The sequence below is a fragment of the Mus caroli genome, chromosome 15 (assembly GCF_900094665.2).
Source record: "Mus caroli chromosome 15, CAROLI_EIJ_v1.1, whole genome shotgun sequence".
Taxonomy (NCBI): domain Eukaryota; kingdom Metazoa; phylum Chordata; class Mammalia; order Rodentia; family Muridae; genus Mus; species Mus caroli.
In genome coordinates, this window is record NC_034584.1 from 48,623,185 (window position 1) to 48,634,230 (window position 11,046).

At 35.8% G+C, this 11,046-nt stretch overlaps 1 protein-coding gene across 1 annotated transcript in view; it reads left to right on the forward strand.

Moving 5' to 3' along the window:
- The window catches only part of Colec10 (collectin subfamily member 10), a 51,923-nt gene that overhangs the window by 15,277 nt on the left and 25,600 nt on the right, over positions 1 to 11,046 (forward strand). The window lies entirely within an intron of this gene.

Sequence of the window (11,046 nt, forward strand, 5' to 3'; positions counted from 1 at the left end):
GCTACCCCGGCACTGATCTGGCCGGATGAGGCCTGTGGCCCTACTCAGGCCGGTTTCTGCTTCCCTAACTAATGCCCCATTTGTCAATTCTTGATCTTAGAGCATAAGCCATTGATGTTCTTTCTGTTTAGGCAATTTTCCCCTGTGCCCATGTGTTTGAGGCTTTTCCCAACTTTCTCTTCTATTAGTTTCAGAGTATCTGCTTTTATGTGGAGGTCCTTGGTCCACTTGGACTTGAGCTTTGCACAAGGAGATAAGAATGTATCGACATGTATTCTTCTACATGCTGACCACCAGTTGAAGCAACACCATTTGTTGAAATGCTGTCTTTTTTTTTCGCCACTAGATGGTTTTAACTCCTTCGTCAAAAATCAAGTGACCATGAGTGTGTGGGTTCATTTCTGGGTCTTCAATTCTATTGCATTGATCTACCTGCCTGTCTCTGTACCAATAGCATACATACATTTTTATCACTATTGCTCTGTAATACAGCTTGAGGTCAGGGATGGTGATTCCCCTAGAAGTTCTTTTATTGTTGAGAAAAATTTTCACTATTCTGGGGTTTTTTGTTATTCCAAATGAATCTGGAAATTGCTCTTTCTAACTCTATGAAAAAATGAGTTGGAATTTTGATGGGGATTGCTTTGAATCTGTAGATTGTTTTTGGCAAGATGGCCATTTTTACTATATTAATCCTGCCAATCTATGAGCATGGGAGATCTTTCCAACTTCTGAGGTCTTCTTAGATTTCTTTCTTTAGAGACTTGAAGATCTTGTCATACAGATATTTCACTTGCTTAGTTAGAGTCACACCAAGGTATTTTATATTATTTGTGACTATTGTGAAGGATGTTATTTCCCTAATTTCTTTCTCAGCCTGTTTATCCTTTGAGTAGAGGAAGGCTACTGATTTTTTTTTTTATTTTGAGTTAACTTTATATCCATTACTTTGCTGAGGTTATTTATCAGGTTTAGGAGTTCTCCGGTGGAATTTTTGGGCTCACTTAAGTACATGATCATATCATATGCAAATAGTGATATTTTGACTTCTTTCTTTCCAATTTGTATCCCTTTGACCTCCTTTTGTTTTCTAATTGCTCTGGCTAGGACTTTGAGTACTATATTGAATAGGTAGGGAGAGACTGGGCAGCCTTATCTAATCCCTGATTTTAGTGGGATTGCTTCAAGTTTCTCTCTGTTTAGTTTGATGCTGGGCTACTGGTTTGCTGTATATTGCTTTTACTACATTTAGGTATGGGCCTTGAATTCCTGATCTTTCCAAGACTTTTGTCAAATGCTTTCTCCGCGTCTAGAAGCCTGCTTGATCATGATGGATGATTATTTTGATGTGTACTTGGATTTAGTTTTCGAGAATTTTATTGAGTATTTTTGCATCATTATTAATAAGGGAAATTGGTCTGATGTCTTGTTTCTTTGTTGGATCTTTGTGTGGCTTAAGTATAAGCATAATTGTGGCTTCATTGAGTGAATTGGGTAGTGTTCCTTCTGTTTCTATTTTGTGGAATAGTTAGAAGAGTATTGGTACTAGGTTTTGTTTGAAGGTATGATAGAATTCTGCACTAAACCCATCTGGTCCTGGACTTTTTTTGTTGGTATACTTTATTTAGTGCTGCTATTTCTTCAGGGGTTATGGGACTGTTTAAATGGTTTATCTGATCCTGATTTAACTTTGGTACCTGGTATTTGTCTACAAAATTGTCCATTTCATCCATCCAGATTTTTCAGTTTTGTTGAGTAATGACTTTTGTAGTAGGATTCGGTGATTTTTCTGAATTTCCTCAGTTTCCATTATGTCTCCCTTATCATTTCTGATTTGGTTAATTTGGATACTGTCCCTGTGCCCTCTGTTAGTCTGGCTAAGGATTTATCTATCTTGTTGATTTTCTCAAAGAACCAGATCCTGGTTTTGTTGATTCTTTATATAGTTCTTTTTGTTTCTGTTTGGTTGATTTCAGCCCTGAGTTTGATTATTTCCTGCTGTCTACTCCACTTGGCTGTATTTGCTTCTTTTTGTTCAAGAGCTTTCAGGTGTGCTGTCAAGCTGCTAGTGTATGCTCTCTCCAGTTTCTTTGTGCAGCCACTCAGAGCTATGTTTCCCTCTTAGCACTACTTTCATTATGTCCCATAAATTTGGGTATGGTGTGCCTTCCTTTTCATTAAATTCTAAAAAATCTTTAATTTCTTTCAATTATTTTTGTTATTATAGAAGACTATCCTTAGTCTGAGGTGATCTGACAGGATACATAGAATTGTTTCAATCTTCTTGTATCTGTTAAGGCCTGTTTTTGACCAATTATATGGCTATAGTGCCATACTATGTACACTCTAGTAGGCATAATGCTATAATAAAGATCACCCTTTCTAACCCATTATTTTTACTATAAGCATAAAACTGTTTTGTATTTGAATATAATTATAATCACTGGAATATAATATGAATCATTGTTTCAATCAATGTCATAATGACAACTTTCAGGTGTTTGCAGTTTCTGGGTTTGTTTGTTTGTTTGTTTCTCCAAACATTCCTGTATGTATATTTAATTATGTCCATGAAAGAAATCCCTTGAAGTAAACTAGGGAATCTTATTTTTCTATTTCAATTTCTTTTCTTTTTCAATACTAGGGACTCAACCTACTATACCAACCATGGTGGGCATGTAAACTACTATTCAACTGTACATCCAGCTCTCTTTTTTTAATTTAAAAGACTATTTATAGTACATCTATCTTCTATCTATCTATCTATCTATCTAGCTATCTATCTATCTATCTATCCATCTATCTATCCATCCATCCATCTATCTATCTATCTATCTATCTATCTATCTATCTATCTATCCATCCATCCATCCATCCATCCATCCATCCATCCATCCATCTATCTATCTATCTATCTATCTATCTATCTATCTATCTATCAATATATCTATCCATGCTACGTGTGGAGGTCAAAGGATACCTTTCAGAATTCAGCTGGCTCTCTCCTTTCACACTATGGGTTTCAGGGATGGAACTTGGATCCTCAAGGTTAGCAGCAGGTGTTTTTACTCAGGGAGCCATCTTGCTGGCCTGTGCGTTACAGGGTCTTATTAAGTTGCTCAGACTAACGTTTAATTTGTTATGCAGCCTAAGCAGACTTTAAATTTCCATCTTTCCCTATCAGCCTCCAGAGCAGCCAGGACTGCAGGGCTGTAGACTTTTTTACTTCTGTATTATATTCACTTTAATCTTGCTTCCAGATTATTCTCAGATACACTTCCATTGTCAAGAATCATGAAGGAGAACCTTCAACACTCTTCATTTATGTCTTCTTTGGATCTGCTATAAAATATAGCATAGATATTTATAAAGGAACATATAATATATGATATTGATATAACACATGGCATATGATATATGACATATATACACACACATATATACAAACATACATACATATATGTGTGTATTGGATTTATTTCTCATCAAGTGTTTGTTATTTAAACCTTTGCGTAATCTTCTAAAACCATTCATTGCTCTTTCTGAAAAGGAATTTTTCTAAGTTCTTTGAATATTATGATAATTATTTATTTCTTATATCAAGTATTCACCTTTTCTTTTGCCATTTATTTGTTTATAATCATCATAAATTTATGTATATTTACTTTAAACTCTCACCAGGTTGTTATGTATGACTTTTGCTTTCTTCTTTATGTGAACGAAATTCACACAGAAAGAATGTGTATGTGCCATTCAGTGATAGCAAGAGTTCAAGGGCATTTTGATGACCAGGAAACAACTTGGTCAAGAAGAGATTCTATAAGTTAACATCATAAAATAAGGTGTAAGAATTCCCTTGATGACAATCTGAAAGGTCATATACTAGACTAAGTGTGGTCTTACCCTACAGAAACTGCTAGAATATGAATATTTTGAATGAAGGAGTAACAGAGCAGATATTATTTCTAAGATTTGTTTGGAAGATAGTTTGATAAAGCAGAGTTCAGATTCATGTAAACTAGTATTTCAATGGTTTGGTGAACAGAAAATATTCCAATTGTATCGGAGGCATCAATTAGTTAAATATCACAAAGACCATTTAGGAATTATGTAAAATGGACAATAATTGGGGCCTGAAGACAGAATAGGTAAGAGAGAGATAACAAGAACAAGAGGAAAAAAGGAAAGGTAGAAAATGAGAAAAACTAAGAATGAAGATGGGCCTGAAGGCAGATAAATTATCAAAACCACTTGACTGTTGAATCTGGGACATTTAAGCATGATGGAAATATTGGGAAGGAAAATAAATTAGAGGAAGAAACAAAACCACTGCAGGGCAGTAGCAGGAGTATTGTTCTGTGTATTTGCCTAGGCTGCCTTATTGCTTTATAGGTTGTACCACAGACTGAGGCCAATTCATTAATCAGCCACTATGGGGAATGACATTTCAATCAATCACAAATTCATTTGACTGTATTGTCATTAAGCTCACATTTATCCATCTTGTCTTTAGGGATGTCACTCCTTTCATTTCAAAACCACTTATTGAACAGGCACCTATTGTAGCTCAGACTTGGTGCCAAGTGCTAGGAATGCAAGGAAGACAGTATGTCACTTTAGATCTATCCAATATTGGCATGACACCTTATAGTAGGAAGCTATGAGGTGGTGGAGGAGTACCCATCAGGGAACATCATTAATTCTCTGTGCTAAATTGCAATCCTGACATAGGCATGCTTGTGCCTAGAAGGCTTGTGACCTGGAACTTTCAGGAACACACCACCCAACAGAATATAAAACTTCACATGAGCTTTTATTGGTGAGAACGTTTTAGAACACATTTGGTATAATATACTAACAAAACTATCCATTGTCTCATTTTTGTGCACCTACCTTACATGTGAATATATTCTATTGAATCCCTCTCAGAGTCTACTTTTTTTAACAAAAGCAAGGGAGAGCTGGGGATGTGGGCAGATGGATGCAGATGGCTCTTTTTCTGCTCCTGTAACAGATTCTTTTAGCATTTGTTATACTGATTTTTGGCTTCTTGAGGCTGTGCCCTTGCCATGGATAAGGATGTTGTTGTCTTAATCATTATCTAGTAATTATATTATTGAGAAACTTGTATTAGCAAGTGAAAGAATCCAACACAAGCCAAAACAGCAAACAGAAGACAGAATGCCAATTTAACAGATTTCTGTATCAGGAAGCAATGGAGCCATGCTAGAGCCGAATGCTTGACCAACTTGTTCTGGGCTCACATTTCTTGCCTTGGCTTTGTTCTCCTCTATAGTTTCCACTGTGTAAAGCTTTTTCTTTCTTGTGCTGTTAAGATATATTCAGCATCTTGTCTGAAACAACTAAAGACAGATTGATTCTCCTCTATATTATGGAAGTTCTAATTAAAATCCTTAAATTGAAATTTGTGGTTCCTTATAGGGTCACATCCCAGAAAAAAATATACCAAGAGTAAAATCAATGGATTACTATTCAGTATATATATATAATATTTATAAATGGAACACATTTGATCCAAGGATTCCAGTATGAAATTGACCATCCATAATCTCACTTAAGCTTCAAGTAGTTCCATAACAAAGTAGTTCCATTCTCAATAATTCTGAAGAATAGAAGTTAATTGTTTAGTATAAAATTAATTTAAATTTAAATAATTGATTAAATAATTTAACACATTATGTATTAAAATTATTATCATTCAATTATTTATTAAATGTAGTGATTTAATGAAATAGAACTATACATTATTTAGCATGTTATTAAAGAGCTTTTATTTGGGAAATTTAAAGTTTGAGCCTATCTCATACATGTATATTCAAGGTATACATAAATGTACATTCATATGTACAGATTTGAATAAGTATCCCAGCACTTTTTCCCAAAGTCGGAGCCCTTAGCAAATTATATCATTTTTTTAGATAAATGTGCTTGTTTATTTTTACATAGAAAGTTTAAAATTGGTTAAATATTCAATTCTGCAAAATATCAGCCATCTTCATTGGATCTTCAATCCAATTATAGAGGAAAACAAAGCCAAGAGGAGAGCAAATTGCTCAAGCATGTGGATCTAGCATGGCTCCGTTCTTCCCAGATACCTAAGTTTGTAAATTGACATTTCAGAGCTCATCAATATTTTGAATTTATCATTTTCCATGCTTAAACTTTACATGAATTGATAGTACAAAGTCACATCTTCTTAAAGCATTGCAATCTATCTTGTAAGATCCTCCATGGAGCAACCTCCTACCTAAAGACAAGAGCCCAGTTAATTAAGATGCAACTGATTCTTTTGTACTGTAAGCCTGGAAGAATCAACTTTCCATAACTGTAAGAGAATGTCTGATATAACTAACATGTAAAGAGGTTTACTTTAATGCTTGGTATTAGAGCAAAACCATTACTTTTTGGCTATAAGTGGTGGCAAACATAGCAATGGCAGAGGTCATGAAAAAACAAACTGCTTAGTGCATGGAAAAGAAGCAGAAGAAAAGAGAGGGACTGGATTCTTAAATCTCATGCAAGGGAATGTAATCTATGACCAAGGGACTTAATACTATGTCCCAACTGCTAAAGGTTTCACTACCTCTCAAGTCTTTAAGACATAGACTACAGGAAACCTCTCTCCATCCAAACTCTAGCAGAAGATAAGTGATCTGATGGGTGCTGGAACTCTTGATGTGTAAGATTAGATCCTATGGATATAATCTGTTTATATTCAACCTTCTCAGGATTATTGCTTTCTGTAAATGACCAGTATGAATTTGTCTTCCCCAGCTCCTTTCAGTCTATTAGTAGTTCTCTCAGCAGAAAAGAAAAATGACCTAATTGCTCATGGCTTGTTTTCAAAGAATTCAGGTTCATTCCATTGAATTTTGGCTTCGCTTTCTAACTGTTCATTTCTCCTTCTTACCAGATTAGACTGAAAGAGTATAATCATATAGGCAGATAGTAAGTGGAACCACAAGAATTCTATGAAGCAGATCTTATCAAGTACTTGAATAAGACTCAATATTGTTGCCATGGTAATGTTCTTACATAAGGTGCTGTTGCTAGCCTTTAGACATTTGTTGACATGCTTAAGGATGATATGTTGTCATGTCTGTAATTGGATTCTTAAAAAAAAAATCAGCAAAAAATAGTTCAGGTAGTGACATCAAGCTAGTAGCTATATCTTTGTACTGGTATATCTGTTTGTCATCTTTAAGTGCATAAACATTTTCATAGTGTGAAGTAAAAAACTGTGCAGTCAAGCAAAAAAGTAATAAAGTTACCGGGTAGGGGTTGAGGTGGTGAATACATAGGGATAATCGCTTTTTAACTCCCCATTAAAATACAAACAGCAGAGCACACTAAATGAGTAACTGGATACTCTTCACCCATTGGATGAGATACCTTTAATTTGAAACTGTCCTGTGAAATATGTGGTTTTTCTCATTATAAATATAAAAAAATTAAGTCTCAGAGAGGTGAAATGTGAATTTTCAAACAATTCAATCTGTTCCCTGTATCTCAGGGAGAGCTGTGTAGAGAGGATTGAACAGAAAGAAAATGGGGTAGACAGGAAGGCAAATGAAGGCACTGAGGGAATGATAAATTGATAAACATGAGCAATGCAAACAATTGCAGAACACAAGAAGGACCATGTATTTCAGCAAAGTATCTGGAGAAGAGAAAGTGCAGGTTGAGTATAATAGCCTTGTTCTTTGAGGCTATCTCAGTCCTTGTATTGTAAGCTTCAAAACATGAGATGGAATTGGCAAATTTGGAAACAAAATGCAAGGAGGGAGGAGAAGCTTGCTATAGGGCAGAGTGTATCCTTGCAGGGGGTCTCATGCCACATGCCCCATTCAGTTCTAAGGGTGATCAGAGAAAAGATTGCTAACAACTTTTCTCCTGTCTCTAAGGTTACTTTAACATTAGAAAAGACATACTTTCCAGTGATTTTATTTAGCATTTCCAAAATGATTGTGGTAATTCCTTTACATATTTATTCCATTTAAGTTCATGGTACAGACTTGAGTTCAGTTATTTAATTTCAAATAAATCCTAACTTTAAAAAGGTGGTCAACTGTAATCTGTGGTGGAATTCTGCTGGGGAGATTATTACAGTATGCTGATGACCTGGAGGGGCTCAAGCAAATAATTTTTAGAAACTTAAAATTAGTCTATTATAGCTTAGCTTAGCTTGTTCTTTTTTTTAAAAAAAAGTAAGTAGTTATTTTTTTAAATGAAGGAATCTCATAAAATATTCCCAAGACACTAAAAAACAACATTGAAATTAGGGGCTTCTTTCCGGTGCTTGTTTTTATGTCTCCCTTCTGTTTTCACTAAAGTAACTCTCAAAGATTAAATAGCCAGGACCCGGGTGGAAGACTAAGAGGTTGTTTACTTCAGCTCTTGCAGGCAGGCTGGAGCAGTCATTTAGGTCACAGGAACTATAATCTTGTTTCTCTCCTTTAGGATCTTTCATCAGAAGCCACCAGGGAGCAGCAAATGACTAAATCACTCACCTTGCCTCCACCAGTGAGACACTTGCTTGGAAATGAATGAGAGATATCCCAGTGAGGGGAGGGAGGAAGGGAAAAAATAGCAGTACGAATACTCACACTCAAGTGGCTTTATGATCTTGCCCTTTACTGAGCAGGAATTGTCTCTTTAGTCCCATTCCATGGATCCACAATCCAAGTCCCAAGAATGTGAGAATAAAATCCATATAAAATCACGCCAGTTGTGCAGAACATGAACTTTGAGGAAAGATACCCAAAATATGAATCCCAATGTTACCATTACACATCCTATAACTGGATAGAGCTTGCCTCACCTCTGCTTGACCTCATTCCCTCATCTGTAAAATGGAGCTGAGGATAGCATCCTTCTGAAAGGTGGTCATGGGGATTAGATGAAAGAGTACATCTCAGGTAGAATGGACACTTTGGTTCATAATATTCAATAACACTATCATAACATTCGTAAAGTATCATACGGTTCAAACAAAATATAGACAATTCAGTCACATTTCAAGCAAATTCTCTATGTGCAAACAAAAAAATTGTTTAGGATGGCAGCCTATCCCTCAGCTCTTAGAGGACTGAATGTGAGCTTTAAGCAGAGATGAGGTGACACATTTAGTATAAAAAGGTAACCAGAAGAATTTAGCTCAGTCTTCTAATGGTAGAGAAGATAACAGTTTTCTATATAATGTTACACTGGGTGAAAAATGAGGAAATAAAGGAAAGAACAGATGAAAAAGATGGGGAAAGGGAGGAAATCTTCTGAAAGACACACACATACACACACACACACACACACATACGCACACACATGCACATGCGCACACATGCACACACACAAATAAAAAAAAATTATTTTTTTCCATTCTAGCACTGAGTGAAACAAGACTCAAAAAAGATAAAGGGACTCCCAGAATGCAGAATTGCTCAGCTAGTGAGCAACAAAGCCAAGTCTCACAAATTCTACCTTTGGGATACATTCTGCATGAATTTAGTCATCGGAATACTAACATAATCCTGACTATCTTTCTTGTTTAGAAGGCAATACAAATTGTCAATTTTTTCCTGGTAACTTTCCCCTGTCTCTCTGAAAACTTTGACAAATGTCAAGTTTCCTAAAATCTACCATCTGCTAGGAGCCACTGAAGCCTACAGAGAATGTGTTAAATTTACATGGGGAGGGCAGAAACAGACATGGGAAAATTCTTACTGGGATACTCAGAGACCCTGTGATAATTCAGAAGAATCTTAACCACACAGCATCTTGGTGGTTTTTTGGTTATTGTTGGATTTTTCTCTTTGCTTTTGTTTTAACTTAGGAACTAGAGTGAGAATAGTTTCTACCTCCTGGAATTACCATAATTCCATGTCAAAATCCTTAGCTCGAGTGCACAGCACATATTAACCTTGAAAAATAAACACCACCATCCCCAGCACTGGAAAACACCATCCAATCCAAACACAACCCCTCTAGTCTGACCACAGAAATCATCTAAGCATCTTTGTCAAAGCCAGTTCCAGAAGGATCCTGTAGTCAGCCTTGTAAAACAGCCAGATGCTTGGATAATCTCACAACCTGGAATCTCATTTTCCGTTATTCTTCATGCTTTCATTGTCCCGAGGCTGCCATGGTGACAATGTGGGTATATAATCACAACATGGTATATGTTATGCTCTTTATTTCCAAAGCACATTCACATTCTTATGTTGTTGATTCTAAAACAACTGGACAAGTCAGTGAGGGCAGGTAATACCCCACACTAATAATAAGGAAACACAGAATACAAGAAGGAGTAACAGTAGCCACCATAATTACACACCAGTTGTGCTCCTATCTTGTGTGTATCTTGGTCCATGGAAACTTCTTAGTAGCCCAAACTTCTTAAAGCCTGTTATTATTTTAATTTTCATGAAAGAAAAGTGAGGCTCAGAAAAGATGGCCATTTGTTTATGTTTCTCCAGATAGGTGACAGAAGAGCTTCGACTCAGGTCTGGATTCATCTTCCTCCAAAATCAATAAGCTGTATCAGCAACATATCAAAGAATCACTCAAATTATTAGCAACTAGCATGATATTATTATCTGTGACTTCTAACTCATAGTCCATTTCAGTAAATGTTTTAGTAAAACACTCCTTCAGTCAGTTTTAATTGTTAAAGGTCCACTCGTCTGTGGCTGTGGCAGTCACTGTCACATTTGTCAGCTGTTTGCTAATTCTAGTATCCTATTCTTAGTTCCCAGTCAATGCCTCAAATTGTGGGGCTCCACTAATAATGAGAGAAAAAGAAGAAGAAGATATACTGCAACTTTCTTTTTTATTAATTTATTAACTAGTTACTTGACAACTTCATAGAGAGAGATTACATTATCTACAATGAAACAACGCCCTAGCATCTCACTCCCTACCACTCCTATTTATCTCTTCTTTTCTTTTTTTTTTTTTGTTTCATTATTTTTTTTAATTAGGTAATTTCCTCAATTACATTTCCAATGCTATCCAAAAAGTCCCCAATAC